We start from the raw sequence: 17,188 nt of genomic DNA on the forward strand, positions 1-17,188 counted from the left end.
GTGGAGGTGTATATTAGAAAATGATTATAATATAAAAAGAAAAGTCATTGATAAAACCTTTAAAAAAAACTCATGTGGTTGAAGGTCTTCGTAGTAACCCCTTGGAATCTTCATAGAATAAGTGAATGAAGGAAAGAATAAATGGTCTGTTTGAGTCATAAAATCGGTGGTCTAGAGCTAAGGAGACAACAAAGACCATATAGTCCTACTCTGTCATTCTTCAGAGGAGGAAATTGAGGGCTAGAAAAGTTAAATGACATACCTAGTGTCATATGGGTAGTAAGTACCAGAGATGAGATTTGAACTGATAAAGTCCTCTGAGTCCAGAGCAAGTGCTCTTTCCATTGTACAAAATGCTCTCCTCACCCAAAGTCAGAAATAAGGGCATTTATAATGAGAATTCTATTGAAGATAACGAAATTCTAAGTCCAAACAATGAGAAGACCAGTGACTAGGAAGGGACAGTGAATTGCTCCCTAGAAACTTTTTTGACATACAGCTAGATAATGTGATATGAGTTCAAATCTTACCTCAAACACTTGTTGCCTGTGTGCCCCTGGCAAGTAATTTAGTTTCTGTCAGTCTCAATTTCTTCATCTGTAACATGGGGATAATAGTTGCACCTACCTCATTGGGTTGTGGTGAAAATCAAATGAAATAATAAATGTAAAGAATTTTTGTACATTTTAAATGATCACCATCAACATCATCATTATTATTACTGCTATTTTCATTTCCTCTTAGCTACTAAGGCATCTGCATACCTGGTGTTTCTTAAATGACACATGCCAGCAGTACACAGACATTAAATAAGCTGTCTGTGATATAACTGTGGACTGGGGTAGACTTTTAATGTTCCATTAATATACTGCAGTCCTGAACAAGGAATGACTGGGAAAACAATCAAGAATGTCCACACATTGTCATTTAATCAAAGAAAACAAACAAAACAGCAGTAGGAGGCAGCATTATTTTAAGATGAGACAAGAGTGAAAAGTGACTATATGTCTCTAAAGACTGGAGGACTTCACATAGGCCAGATTTCCATTCTTGTTGAGTCTGTAGGAACCAATTGCCTGGAATAGGACATGCATGTGCCACCCCACCCCCACTCCCACTCAGTAATATCCCACAGATCTACTTGTTGTTAAATTGATCATCCACAAAGAAATCCAGATGTTTCAGGAGAGGGAAAATCCCCATACCAAAAGAGCTGTCTTCTTCACAAAAACATGAATGTAGCAAGAATAGAGTGATGATGTCCACCTCAATTTCAGGATCTTGAACCGATGGGAAAAGAACCAGACTTGATTACTTTTTCCATTTTTAGCCCCTTTACTGGATAATGGTATTTAATGCTCCAAGTTTGGACTCAGAAGCAGAATTTTCTTCTATCACAAAAAGTGCTAAAATGCCTCTCCTGATCAGATAATAAGCCATGAGGCAGGCACCCACAAGGCACAAAGATGGCCACAGAATACATCTGATACTTAATCATATGCATTTTCTAAGAGTTCAGTCTTGAGCACATTTTTATTGACTAGAGATAAATGATAGAAAAAGCTATACAATCACACTGCTATCTAAAGACAAATTATAGTTGTTAACCCTTTAACGTCTCAATGTAGGAAAGACTACTAAAACTGAGAATGTATCGATATTCACCCTAGGAAATGCTAATTAATTAAGCAAATATTTATTAAGTATTTATTGTATATAGTACAGACCCTTAGACACAAGGAAGGTGGAGAGTGAAAATATAGATACAAAGTTTAGATGTCATGACACTATCTTCATGGGGCTTACAGTCTAGAATAGAAATGGGATGGATGCTCACATAGATAAGTATGCAAGGGGTAGGAGGGAGCCAGCTCCAATTGTCTCCCAAGAGCTGATTGTTAAATTTTCAGTGGGAATATTTGCACTTTAGAAGTTATGAAATGTTACAAATAGAGCTTGAGTTATTTTGTTGATTTTCTGTACTTGAGAAAGTGATAGACAAAATGTCAATATTGCAGATAAAACTTAAAATTGTCTTTTATACAATCCTTCTCCATAAGAGCTGGTTAATAAACACTTATCAGTATACCCTGGGTATAGCACACAATATTACATGGTAAGTGTATTATTAGAGGAGTACAAACCAAATCTACGTGAATATGTAGATTATTACCAATTGGTGTGAGTGTGTGTGTGTGTGTGTACGTGTGTGTGTTTGTATAAAGGATAAGGAAGGGTTCCTGAAGGAGATAGCATTTGAATTGGGCTTTACATGATGGACAGACATGCAGACACGTGCAATAGTCAAAGCAGAGGCAGAATTATTTTATCAAAGGGCACGTTTGTGGCATGGTATTTATCCCAATTGGGATACAGGTTTGTGAAATAAACAATATTGTGGAACAACTTTATGGAACATAAAATATGTAGAGGAAAAGGCAGGGCATTACTAGATTACAAATGCCATGCTAAAGTGTTTGAACTTTACTTTGTAGGTAATATGGAATTGTGGGTGATTTAAAAATATTTTTAATGTTCATTTTTTGAAATTTTGAGTTCCAAATTCTCTCCTTCCCTCTAGCCCTTTGAGGAGGCAAAAAATATGATACTAATCATATGTCTAAAATCATGCAAAACATATCTCCATATAAACTATGTTTGAAAAAGTAAAATAAGATAGATAAGAAAGATAAAGAAAGTGAAAAAAGTATACTTCAGTCTGTACTTAGAATTCATCAGTTTTCTTTCTGGAGATGGATGGTATTCTTCATCATGAATCATTGGGAATTGTCTTGGATCATTATACTGATCAGAGTAGCTACATCATTCACAGTTGATCATTATATGACATTGCTGTTACTGTTACAATGTCCTCCTGGTTCTGCTTACTTCACTTTGTATCAGTTCATAGAAGTCTTCTCAGGTTTTTCTAAGACCATTCTCCTTGTTATTTCTTATAACCCGAATATTCCATAACAATCAAATACCACAACTTGTTCAGTCATTCCTCAACTGATGAATACCCCCTTGATTTTCAGTTTTTTGCAACCCGAAAAAGAACTACTATAAATATTATTATACAAACAGGTCCTTTTCTATTATTGTCTTTGCTTTTTGGGGGGAATACAGATGTAGTGGTTGTATTTCTGGGTTAAAGATTATGCACAGTTTTATAGCCCTTTGGGAATAGTTCCAAAGTATTCTAGAGGATGATTTTTGATCAGTGGAATAATATGATTAGATCTATAAATAAGATACATAAGGCACCTCCTTCTCTAATGGAGATTATAATCTAGCAGGTGAGGATAAGGTACAAGGACAAGTTACACAGTGATATAAAAGGAGAGTGTTATGAGTGCAGAAAAGAGAAACTAAATATGGTGACACTGTGAGGAAGCAAAGATGACTTCTGGTGTTGGAGAATCCCAGAAGTCTTTATGAAAGAGATGCACCTTAGCTGGGCTTTGAAGGACAGTAGAGCTTTGACAAGTATAGATAGGGAGGAGAGCATTTTAGGGGCTAGAAAAAAGTATGTATGAAAGTACAGTTGTGGGAAAAGACATGGGAAAATTATCATTAGGGAATGTCTGGTCTGACTAAATACCTCTTTAAGTGGTCCAGGGAAAGGACTAATACCCACAGCAAGCTGCAGAATTGTCCTACACTTAAGCTATGTTTTAGGACAGGTGTTTCAAGCCACAGTAAAACTAAAATTATAAAATAATGGCCAACATAATATTGGTCTTCTGTACGTAGTATAAAGAATGGTTAGAGAATCTTCTCATTTTGAACTTTTAATCTTTCTTGAACTATTAATCATAGCTCAGAAGATTAGCTTTTCCTTCTTATGGAAGGGGTTTTAATTACACAGCAGAGACAAATAAGTAAGTAAATGGATTTGTTTTTGAGGATGTATTTTTTTTTTCCTGGAGATGGGAAGAGTATGAGAAGGTAACAATCCAGATTTTTAAAACCAGAGGGCAGGAAAGAACCTCAGGCACCCCATTCCTTGCAGATGTTAGAAACTAGGTGTGCTTGCAGCATTCATGATATATGCAAAGTAGAGGCCCCTGTGGTTTGAAAAATCTCCAAAATACAACCTGCTACTTAGAAACTAAACTTTTGTTTTCCAGCATGTGGTTTAGAAAGCACTCAGTTCTCCAAAGCCCCTCCCTTAGCTGTGGTGAAGTTAACTCCACACTTCCTACTCCTCCCCTGTCCCCACTGCCCCACACTTAGGGAGGGTTTCTTTCTTGTCACCAAAACAGATCCATAAATATTTATTATCTCTTATGTTTAAAGCATTGTACTAGACATTGGAACCTTTACTAATCCATGTTACAGAAAGAATTCCATCCTTTTGTAAAGATCCAGCTTTAGAAAAATCAGAGTGCCTACTGTGTGTTGGGCTCTAAACCCCGGGGATGAAAGAAAGGTAAAAACAAACAAAAACCCCAGTTTCTGCTCTCAAGGAGCTCACAGTCTAATGGTGGAGAAAATTACATACAAACCAGGTGCATATAGGTTAGATTGGGGGTAATCTCAGAGGGAAGGCACTAAGATTAAGGAGGATTGGGAAAGGCTTCTTGGCACAAAATGGGACTTTAGCTGAGACTTGAAGGAACCCAGGGAAGCTAGGAAGTAGTGTATGTGTGTCTAGGAGAGAAAAACATGAGAGGTGACTTAATTGTCTTCAAATCTTAACAAGGGTATTACAAAGAAGCTATTTCTTAGTATGGTATGAGGAATAGTGTGGTATCTCTTCAGAAACAGAACTGAGCTGGGAACCAGGTAACTTGTATCCTTGTCTCAATTCTGTCCGTAATGGCTGTGTGATCTAGGCCAAGCCACTTAACCCTTAGGGGTCTCCTTACCTCCTCTGTAAAATCAGGAGGTTGGTCTATATATTACATAGGACAGCTCTCTGATAGCCCTGACATTCTATGATGCTTATTTACAAGGAGGCAGGCATAGAAACATTGCAATCTCCATAGATGGAGGCAACATAGAAATTGATGAGACAGATCTATTTGCATATTGCAAGAATACTATTTGCCTTTTTGGTGTCAAGAACAGTGTGATATTGTGGAAAGAGAATTGGGTGGAGAATTAGGAGACATAAGTTGTCCTACTGAGCCTGCCACAGACTATGTGTCTTTGGTTAGCTCTTAGCCTCCCTATATTGGCTTCAAGTTCCTCTCATGTCAAATAAGGGTGATAAATTGGGAAAGACTATCTTTAAGGTGCCTGCCAGATCTGCCATTCTGTTATTCTATGATTTTGAGATTCTCTGTTACCACAAGGGTCCATATTTTGAATCACTTCGTATTAGTTTTCACACATTCTTTCTGTGTAATTTTTTATGGGTTATTATTATTCTATCAAAGTAACACAAAACTGCATTATTTGAGAATTGGAAGTAGTTATCTAATCCAATTCATAGCTGAATTTACTGTAATAAAACTATGATCATCTAGGCTCTGCTTGATTCACTCCTAGGCAGAAGAATACACCTCCTGTTGATGCAGCTAATTCCACTTTTTAAATTGACCAACTCAAGTTGTTAGGAAGTTTGACCTGACATGAAACATAAATTTGCCCATTTACAATTTCCACCTGTTGCTCCTGGTTCATCTGTTTAGGGTTAAATAGGACAAGTTGAATCCCTGTTTTCAATAAATGGATTAAATTAATTTTTTCAACACACCTATTTTGTCTCATTCTCTATCCCACCCCTCCCAGTATCCCTTTACTAGGTTTAATATTCCCAGTTCCATCAACTAATCCTCACATGAAATAGAGTCAAGGTCTTCATTATCCTGATTGCCTCTTTTGGAACTTATCCTCTTTATTCATCAATGCCATTCATAAATTGTGCTAACTAGAACTTAATATGATTTATTTTTATTTTTTAAATTATTATTTCATTGTTTTCAGTGTTCTACAATCACTTCCATATAACTTAGATTTTTCCCCCTCCCTCCTCCTTCTTCCCCCCTCCCTCCCCTATCCCTCCCAGATTGTATACAATTTTATACAGGTTCTACACATACATTCCTATTAAATACATTTTCACTTTAGTCATGTTACATAGAAGAGTTAAAATGAATGGGAGAAATCATAAAACAAACCAATAAGTAATGCTACATTTTGTGATCAAATTTCATAGTTCTTTCTCTGGACGTGGAAGGCATTTTGACTTGAGACCATTGGGATTTTTTAAGTCCTTGCATTGCAATGAAGTTCTAAGTCTACCAGAAAAATCCTTGCTCACTGTGGTTGTTGCTGTGTATAAAGTTCTCCTGGTTCTGCTCCTTTCCCTCCACATCAGTTCATATAACTGTTTGTGGGCTTCTCTGACGTCTTCCTGTTCATCGTTTCTTATTGCACAATATTATTCCATTACATTCATATACCACAATTTATTCAGCCATTCCCTAATTGATGGGCATCCCCTTGATTTCCAGTTTTTGGCCACCACAAAGAATGCTGCTATAAATATTTTTTTGTACATTGGGACCCTTTTCTGTTTTTATGATCTCTTGAGGATACAGTCCTAGAAGTGGTATTGCGAATCAATGGGTATGCACATTTTTGTAGCCCTTTGGGTATAGTTCCAAATAGCTCTCCAGAATGGTTGGATCAGCTCATAGCTCCACCAACAATGAATTAGTGTTCCAGCTCTCCCACATCTTCTCCAACATTTATCATCATCCTGTTTTGTCATGTTAGCTAATCTGATAGGTGTGATGTGATATCTCAGAGTTGTTTTAATTTGCATCTCTCTAATCAATAGTGATTTAGAGCATATTTTCATATGACTATAGATAGCTTTGATTTCTTCCTCTGAAAACTGCCTGTTCATATCCTTTGACCATTTATCAACTGGGGAATGACATGTATTCTTGTACATTTGACTCAGTCCTCTATGTAATTTAGAAATGAGGCCATTATCATAGATACTAGCTGCAAAAATTCTTTCCCAGTTTTCTGCTTCCCTCCTAATCTTGATTGCATTGGGTTTGTTTGTGCAAAAACTTTTCAATTTAATGTAGTCAAAATTATCCATTTTGCATTTCATAATGTTTTCTATCTCTTGTTTAGTAAAAATTTCTTCCTTTTTCCATAAATCTGATAAATATACTATTCCTTGCTCCACTAATTTGCTTATAGTGTCAATCTTTATACCTAGATCACGGTCCCATTTGGACTTTATTTTTGTGTACGGTGTCAGGCATTGTGGTCTGCACCTAATTTTTGCCACACTGTTATCCAGTTTACCTAACAATTTTTGTCAAACAGTGAGTTCTTATTCCAGAAACTGGGGTCCTTGGGTTTATCCAACAGTAGATTGCTATATTCATTGACTACAGTGTCTTGGGTACCTAACATATTCCACTGGCCTACCTTTTTGTTTCTGAGCCAGTACCAAGTGGTTTTGATAATTGCTGCTTTATAATACAATTTGAGATCTGGTAGAGCTAGGCCACCTTCCCTAGCATTTCTTTTCATTAGTTCCTTTGATGTTCTGGACCTTTGTTCTTCCAGATGAATTTTGATATATTTTTTCTAGCTCTACATATTTTTAAATTTGATATTTTTAATTTATTTTTAGTTCCAAATTCTCTCCTTCCCTCTCCCCCCATCCATTGTAAAGGCAAGAAATATAATCCCTATTATACATATGAAGTCATGTAAAACATGTCTGCATTAGCCATGTTCTGAAGGAGAAAAGACCAAAAAAAGGATGAAAAATGTGCTCCAATCTGCAATCTGATCCATCATTTCTCTATTTGCGGATAGATTGTTTTTATTTTTCAACATGAATCCTTTGGAATTGTGTCAGATGATTATGTTGATCAGATTTACTAAGTCTTTCACAGCTGATAAATTTTTATATTATTGCTCTACATATATTGTTCATATGGTTCTGCTCATTTCATTTTGCATCTGTTGATAACTTTTTCCCAGGTTTTTCTGAAACTATTCCCTTCATCATGTCTTATAGCATGTTACTATTCTATCACATTCTTATACCATACAACTTGTTTAGCCATTCCCCAATTGATAGGCATCTCCTCAATTTCTAATTCTTTGTTACCACAAAGAGTTACTATAAATATTTTTGTATATATGTGTTCTTTTCCTTTTTCTTTGATGTCCTTGGGTATAGACCTCATAGCAGTTATGCTCAGTCAAAGGGTAAGCATAGTTTTATGCTTTGAGCATAGTTCCAAATTGTTCTACAGAATTATTGGGCTATTTCACAGTTCCACCAACAGTGTAATAGAGTATCTATGTCCCCAAATTGCCTTCAGGATTTGTCATTTTCCTTTTCTGTCATCTTGGACAATCTGATGGGTGGTACCTTATAGTTGTTTTAATTTGCATTTCTCTAATTATTAGTGATTTGAACCATTTTCATGTTATTGCTGATAGATTTGATTTCTTCCTCTGAAAACTGCCTCTTCACAGCCTTTGACCATTTATCAATTGGGGAATGACTTCTATTTTTATAAATTTGGCTAAGTTCCTATATATTTGAGAAATTAAACCCTTTTCTGAGAAACTTGTAATGTCCCCCTACGTTCCTGCTTCTCTTCTAATTTTGGTTACATTGAGTTTTATTCATGCAAAACTTTTTTTTTTTTATTTTTAGGTAATCAGAATTATCCATTTTACCTCTGTGAACCTTTCTATATCTTGTTTGGTCATGAACTTTTTCCCTATCCATCAACATGACAGCTAAGTTTTTCCATGCTTCCCTAATATGCTCATGATGTCACCCTTTATGACTAAATCATACATCTATTTTGAACTTATCTTGGTATAAAGATGTTAGTCTATGCCTAGTTTTTATCAGGCTTTCTAGTTTTCCCAGCAGTTTTTGTCATAGTGAGTTCTTGTCCCAATAGCTGGGATCTTTGGACTCATCAAACACTGTCTTGCTGTTTAATTTTCATATTTGTATATTATATATTTAATCTATTCCATTGATTAACCACTCTATTTCTTATCTAGTACCAAATTATTTTGATGGTGACCACTTTGTAATATGGTTTGAGACCTGATATTGTTAGAATCCATTTCTTCACATTTGAACACATTATTCATGTGCCACAATTTGTTTATCAATTTCCCAATAAATAAGATTTGTTACAGTAAAGCCTTGTGGATAGTTTCCCTTCTTGGGGGGCAAGTATTATGATTAAAGCTTCAAGAAATATTAGGTATATGTAAGGCTTTTCTTCTTCTGTCAATAAACCTTGTCAGGACATTCTCCAAAAGTAGAATCTCTAGATTAAAGGTTTGAAAAGTTTTATAGCTTTTTCTAATGCAAAATTCTAACACTAATTCTCAGTTTTAATACTAATGTCATGTTTTAATACTGTAATGATTCTGTAATCTCCTTAATGTGATATTCCCTCCAATGATGCAGATTGTAAGCCAGCTATGCATATCCCCTTCTATGACTCTCATCTATGTCTAATCATAAATTATTTGCAGGGGGTTCACTCAGCATGCTATAGGTTTTCCCCTCCAGTCATCTTGATGAATATCACACCACTAGACTGAGATGGCTCAGGAGAAGAAAGTGAGGTTGGTGACCTTGCACAGCTGTCCTTCGCTCAAATCAAAGTCAACTGCAAGTCATGTCATCATCTTGATATCATGGTCCTCTTTGAGAATGAAGGACAAATACAAGCTGTGAGTGAGTAGTAGCTCCTCTCCTTTTCTCCCTTCCCCTCCCCTCTCCTGTCATGCTCTACCCAGGGGAATGTAAACTCCATGGCCAAAAGCTGTCTTTTTTCCTTTGGGTTTACTGACTACATTTCTTGCTCAAAGATCAAGTCTTAAACCCAATCAATTCACTCTGGAGCTCATAGACTGGATATCAAGTTCCTACCCACCTAGCACAGAGTGGATACAATAACTAAATAGTAATTGTTTCTCTTTTGCCCAGGAACCCTGAGAGTCTTTCCCTCCCAGTTTGTGTTTTCTTTTTTTGATTAAAGGGGCCATTCCTTGAGTAACTTAAAGAAGCCTATTAATTGAATGGGTGTGTCTCACTCAAAGAAAGATTGTGATAAGACCTTGGCCTAAAAGGGCCAGGGTCTCATATTGCATCCTGGGCCATCTCCAGTTGTCCAGAGGAATATCATGCCACTGGACCCAGATGGCTCAGGAGAAGAAAGCGAAGTTGGTGACCTTGCACAGCACTCCCTCACTCAAATCAAAGTCAACTGCAAATCATGTCATTGTTTCTCTGATGTCATGGTCCTCTTCGAGAATGAAAGACAAACACAAGGCTTTCCCCTAGAACTCTTGACATTACGTGGATACCAATGGTACACTCACCTGACCATAGGTTATGTCTTACATTCCCTATTTGACTAGGCCATCTTTCTACCAGTTGCACATTTCTCTGAAATCTTTGACTCTGCTTATCTCATGTAATTCTTTATTTTAAAGAATAAAATAAGAATAAAAAAATAAGAATAAGAATAAAATAAATAAATAAGTTAAATAAAATAATAATATAACAAAATAAATAAGAATAAAATAACTGCATTATAGTTTTCGCTTTATATCCAACATACTTCTCCCTACTGCCTTTTAGGTAATCTTCAGCTTCAGTTCTTTGGAGACTGTAGTGTTTGATGACTTACAGACATACAACCTAATTACTAAAAACTATTAAAAAGATGAGCTTTTATTTTAGGAAGAAGCTTAGCGGGATAGTGGAAGTACCAGAAAAACAATTATGCCATTTCTCAAAGGCAATCTAGTTGACTGTCTTCCTGTCAAATTACAAAATAAGCTCATTGTCCATTTCCATTATGTTTCCTGGATCTATGTATTGATGGAAAAGATCTGTTGGTCATTAATGGAAGTTCTCATTGTAATCTGAACAATAGTCACTTTTCACTTAACTGGATTTTCCTGTGTGGCTAGTTATTCCAGACTCTCTTCAGTATTTATAAACATTATCTAGTATATTTAATCAATCAATAAACATTTTAAAACTACCCACTATTTGCCTGGAGTTTGATCTAATCAACACAATGTTGTCCAGAAATGGTTGTTGTCCTTTGTCTTTGAAGAAGACCAAAATGACATCACCCTGATAAAGTGAAATGTCAGTGTGTCTGACTGTGGCTGATCAGATGAATACAAGCTCAGAATGCTCTACCAAAGGTTGGGCACAGATAGTCTGCATGAATATTTGGGGTAGATATTCCAAATTTGCACGTCCTGGTTTTATTTTGTGCTGTCTCAATTCTGCTTTGCTCAAAGAGCACAGCACCCTTTTTGATGTGGACACACCATGCTGAGCAGTCCTGTGCCAGTGTCTCCCATGTCTCACTTTCAAATCCAAAGTTCTTGAGAGACACCTTGAGAATGTCCTTGCATTGTTTCTTCTGGCCGCCATGTGATCGTCTGCCCCATGTGAGTTCTCCATAAAATAGTCTTTTTGGCAAGCATACATTTTTTATTTGAATACCAGGGCCAGCCCATCAGAGTTGCTTTCTCTGAAGCAACGTTTGAATACTTGGCAGTTCAGCTCAGGCAAGGACTTCAGTGTCTGGTACCTTATCCTGCCAAATGATCCTCAGAATCTTCCTAAAACAGCTCAAATGGACACGATTCTGTTTCCTAGCATAGCACTGGTAGACTGTCCATGTTTCACAAGCACATAAAAATGAGGTCAGCACAGTGGCTCTGTAGACCTTCAGTTTCATATTCCATCTAATACCTCTTCTTTTCCAAACTTTTTTTGGAGCCTCTTAAACACTGAGCTAACTCTGGCAATGCATTCATCAACCTCATTGTCAATTGTACATCCCTGGAAAACACACTACCAAGGTAAGTGAACTTATCCACAGCATTCAAAACTTCTCCATTTGTTGTAACCAATGATTCCACGTATGGATGGTGTTTTCTTAGTGTTAATTATTAGACCAAAATTAGCACAGGAAGCAGAGATTGATCCATACTTTGTTGCATCTCAGCTTCAGAGGCTGCACTGAGTGTACAATCATCTGCAAACAGAAAATTGTGCACCAACGCTCCCTCCACTTTGGTCTTAGCTTGTTGCCTTTTCAAATTGAAGAACATGCCATCAGTATGGTAGTTGACCTTGATGCTGTATTCATCCTCATTGAAAGCATTTGTCAACATGACTGAAAACATCATACTAAAAAGCATGGGAGCAAGCACACAGCCCTGTTTCATTGGTGACTGGGAAGGCACTAAAAGAATTATCCACTGTCCAGAACCCGAGCAAACATGACCTCATGTTTGAGGGCTTATTTTCCATAAGCCCTCATGACTAACAGTGTCAAAGACCTTGGTCAGATCTACAAATGTTGTGTACAGACCTCTGTTCTATTCCTTGCATTTCTCATGGTGTTGTTTGGCAGCAAACACCACATCGACTATTCCTCAGCCCTTTCTGACTCTCAGGTATGTGACCATCTTCCAGGTGAAGGATCAGCCTATTAAGGAGGACTCTAGTAAGAATTTTGCCAGCAATGACTAAGAGAGAGATCCCCCTGTGAATGTCGCAGGACAATCTATTCCCTTCACCTTTATGGAGATGGATAATGGAGACATCCTTGAACTCCTGGGGGATAACCTCTTCTTGCCATATAACCTGGAAAATTTCAGTCAGCTTTTGTATGATCAATGGTCCCCCTACCTTATAAATCTCAGCTCAAATAGAATCAGCACTAGGTGTTTTGCCACATGAGCCCAATGACCCTCAAAACCTCTTCTTCAGTTGGAAGTTCAAGTAAGGAGGAATTGACTTCAACCTAAGGTAAATGGTCAATGGACTCAATGTTGATTGATGCTGGTCTGTTGAGAACACTATGGAAGTGTTCAGCCCATCTCTCTAGGATCATGTCCATATCCCTAATCAATGTGGCTCCATCAGCACTGAGTAGTTGTGATGCACCATAGGTTTTTGGTCCATAAATAGCCTTCAGGAAATCATAAAAGTGCTTTGGATTGTTACTATCAGCATAAAACTGAATTTCATCTGCCTTCTTACTAAATCAAGAATCCTGCATCTCTCCAAGCTTTGCTTGTACTTTGCTTTTGATGGAATTAAATGCTGCCTTCTTAGAGGTGGATGAACTATCCTGCTGGTAAATTCTGTGGAGTTCTCATTTTTCATTTAGTAGCTTCTGAATTTCCCCATCATTTTCATCAAACCAGTCTTGATGTTTGTGAGTGTTCTGACCCAGAAGAGCAAATGCAGTTCTGTACACCAAAAATCTGAAAGCTGCCCACTCCTTGTCTGCTTCACGGTTGCCAATTGTATGTTGGCTCAACTTTACCTCCAAATTAACAACAAACTATTCATGCTAAGAGAAGAACTCTAATTTGTTGACATTAATTCTTTTGGTAGTCATTTTACCTTGGAGGGGGCACTATTGATGAATGTGAATATTTAACTTGGAAAGGATGTCCGTGATCAGTCCAGCTCTCTGCACCATACAATGCCTTTGTCACTCTCACATCTTGTCTGTCTCTTCTCTTTACAGTCACATAGTCTATTAGATACCAATGTTTGCTGTGAGGGTGCATCCATGAAGTTTTATTGTGTTTAGGTAAATGGAAGACAGTGTTGGTTATGAGAAGGTTATGCAATGCACAAGTCTTCAGCAGTAACTGACCATTGTTGTTGCTGTTTCCAACTCCATGTCTCCCTAGGACTCCCTGCCAAGTCTGGTAGTCTGAGCCTACTCTAGCATTAAAGTCACTCAGGATTATAAACTCGTCCTCTTTTGGAACATTGACGATAAGGGTCTCTAGGTCTTCATAAAATTTTTCTTTGACTTCATCAGGGTTTGTCATGGTGGGAGCATAAGCACTGATGATGGTGGCATGGCATTTTCCTGCTAGTGGTAATCACATGGTCATGAGCCTGTCATTCACTCCTTTTGGCAGGCATGCCAACTTGCTGATTAGATTAGCTTTGATTGCAAAACCCACTCCTGTTTCATGGCGCTCCCCTTCACTGTGCCCACTCCAGAAAAAGGTGTATCCAGCTACAATTTTTGTAAGCTGGCCTTCATTTGCCAACCTTGTTTCACTCCGGGCTGCATTTGGATGTGATACCTGTTCAGTTCTTTTGCAACAAGAGCAGTTCTTTCAGGTCTACTGGATTTTGTGTTGCCTATTAGTGTGAGCACGTTGAATGTGCCAATGGTGAGTGGAATCATTTTTGCAGATGTTTTCATACATATTGTACATTTTTTTTGTGTGTTTTGACCACATAGTGGGATTCCCTGCCTGCTGCAGTAATCAGGCCAGGTTTGGGTAAGCAGACAATGTTTAGGGCACCTTTTCTAGCCCCTTTCCTCACACCAGGAGGTGAGCAGTGTGATCCTTAAAAGGCTGCTCAGACACCCAGGGGACTACCGAGTCCCACTGCTGCTTTGAGTGAGAAACGACCCTATGGCCTGGGTCGCCTGTGTGCAGGGTTGTGACTACAGCTCCCAGTGTATCTGCACCTGCTGCTTCATCACTTGCCTGTTGCCACAGGACTTTGAGGCATAATGGTGAAATGGTATGGGTGATGTCTTTTGATTTGTGCTTAAATTGGATTTAAGTGAGGCAGAGTTGCACAAAGTCATCAGCCTCACTCTCTCCTCCAGAGTCATCATAGTACAGTGGCAGGACAGAGTCAAGACAGCTGGTGATGGCTCATGATGCAGTGGATGACCTAGGCATCTTTAGTGTCTAACCAAGCTCTAAGCCCTCCACATAGCCTGCTTCATCTGCCTTCATTGCTGTTGGAACAAATTGTTCTCATCTGTCTATTCCAACAGAGGAAATCTTCACATGCTTGGGGTAGACACCCCCCTAACCCACCAATGCGTTTGAGAACCCTTGGTTACCCTCAACCTGGTTTGGCCCATCTGCTGAAATGGTTTACCCGGGTGTGGCCGCTGCACATACTGCAGCTTCTTGGAGTCACAGGTGAGAGTTAGGTGGAACAGATGGACACCAAAGGTGGAAAGAGCCCTGAAAAGGATTTGGCAGCAAAGGTACTGGTCCTCCCTGAACACACCCGCACCTCATCCAGAAATAGCAACATCTGGAGGACTTTAGGGAATCCTTCTTTGTCTTAGACTTTGTACCAGACCACCTCAACAATAATGGTAAACGCTGTAGCAAGTTCCCCTATTTTATACTCTATTTGATTTGAATAATTAGAGAGTTACTGCAGTTGTTAAACTCATTCCATATCACTCTCCATCAAGATTTAGCTAACTCACAGTAATATCAACCATGATAGTATATTTGCTTTTTTTTAAAAACACAGCTGTGCCAAAATAACTCACTTTGTTTCACCTTTGTAAAGATTAGGCAGGGTTTTCTGGATGTAAGGATTAAACCAGATGACTACTTGCAGAGTCTTCTGTGTATTTCTATACATAGCAACTTCAAAGCCTACTTTTGAGACCATATGGTTCAACATTTTCCTAACTTGAACTCGCTCAGGTATTTGTTATTTCTTAGGATCACAAAATTTAGAACTCAAATCAACCTTAAAGACAATCTCATCTAAACCTCTCATTTTACAGATGAGTAAACTGTGAACAAGATTGGGGACAATTGCTGCCAAAGATCAAATAGGTATTAATTAGAAGACTCAGGATTTGAACTCATATTTTCTAAATCTACGTCAGTGGTAGTTCCATTTGGGTTGGGAAAGAGGGACCTTTTTCTCCTCTTTCCTTTCTTTTCTCTTTCCACCAACATGGAGTTAGTTCAGTACTAGCTATATGTTTATAGTTTGTCACTGTATGTAATATTTGTTATAGCGACTAGCATTTTGAACAATGACATCCTTTAATTTGTTCTGCTTACAGTCTCTAGAAATTTCCATCTTATGAACCAAGACCTGCTTTTTTCATCTCTTCTTATTCTAAAGGCTGCTCCATGACTCATATTGATAGCACAAAATGATTTCAAAGCAGATGTTGTAGATGAAAAAGGTGTGGTAACAGTGCTAAGTGCTATTGAATTGGGTTGATATTAATAAACTGTAAGTTAGAGATTCAGAAGATAAAATTCTACTTTCTACATGTGCTTTCAGGGTTGACCTAAAAAATAAACAGAAATACATAGGTGTCTTTTTGATAGAGCCTGGTATGGTTGGGAAAAAAATTAAAAACAGCAACAATACTGGCCTAATGAGTTCAAGTCACCAATTATCTGGCAAAATGACTTTTCTAAGGTGTGACAATGCTATTTTTTTATTCTGCAACTTAATGTAACTCCCATCTGTCTTTAGGATCAAATGTATACTCTATTATTTAAGGTCCTTTGTATAATCTGGCCCAAACCTAGCTACTTTTCTAGCCATATTATATATTATTCCTTGTACGATTATGGTTTACCTACACTGACCTTCTTCCTGTTTATTACACACAATACTCTACTTCCCATCTCCATGCCTTTATACTTGCTGTATGTACCCCACGCTTGAGACTCATTCCCAACTCACTCTGACCTTTTAGATTCACTTATTGCCTTGAAAACTTAACTCTAGAATATTTCACACTAAGGCTGTCCTGCCCCTGCCCCCAAGTGCTATTGTCTTCCTACAAAAAATTACCTTGTAGTTACCTTGTGTGTGCATACACACACACACACACACACACACATATATTTATACATATATATGTATATATATCACACATTTGTATATCTGAAACTAAATATATATTTATGTACAGGTATACCTATATGTGCATGTAGATATATGCATGTCTAAATGTATTAGTAATAATAATGATAATAGAGATGAATAGCATTTTTACAGCACCTACTATGTGCCAGGGACTGTGCCAAGTGCTTTACAAATAATATCTCATTTTTATTCTCACATCAGCCCTGGGCAGCCGGTGTTATTATTATCCCCATTTTATAGATGAGGAAAATGAGGCATTCAGTAGTTAAATGACTTGCCCAAGATCACATAGCAAGTGTCTGAAGTCAGATTTGAACTATAGTCTTCCTGTTGCCAGACAAAGAATTCTCTCTACTGCACCACTACATACCTACACCTATACCTATACATGAGCCTACACCAACATCTGTACCTATATCTAGCCTTCTTATTCTTGCTCTTGTTTTTCTCCTCCTCCTCTTCCTTGTTCTTGTT

Source organism: Notamacropus eugenii, chromosome 5, assembly GCF_028372415.1.
Source record: "Notamacropus eugenii isolate mMacEug1 chromosome 5, mMacEug1.pri_v2, whole genome shotgun sequence".
Classification (NCBI taxonomy): Eukaryota; Metazoa; Chordata; class Mammalia; order Diprotodontia; family Macropodidae; genus Notamacropus; species Notamacropus eugenii.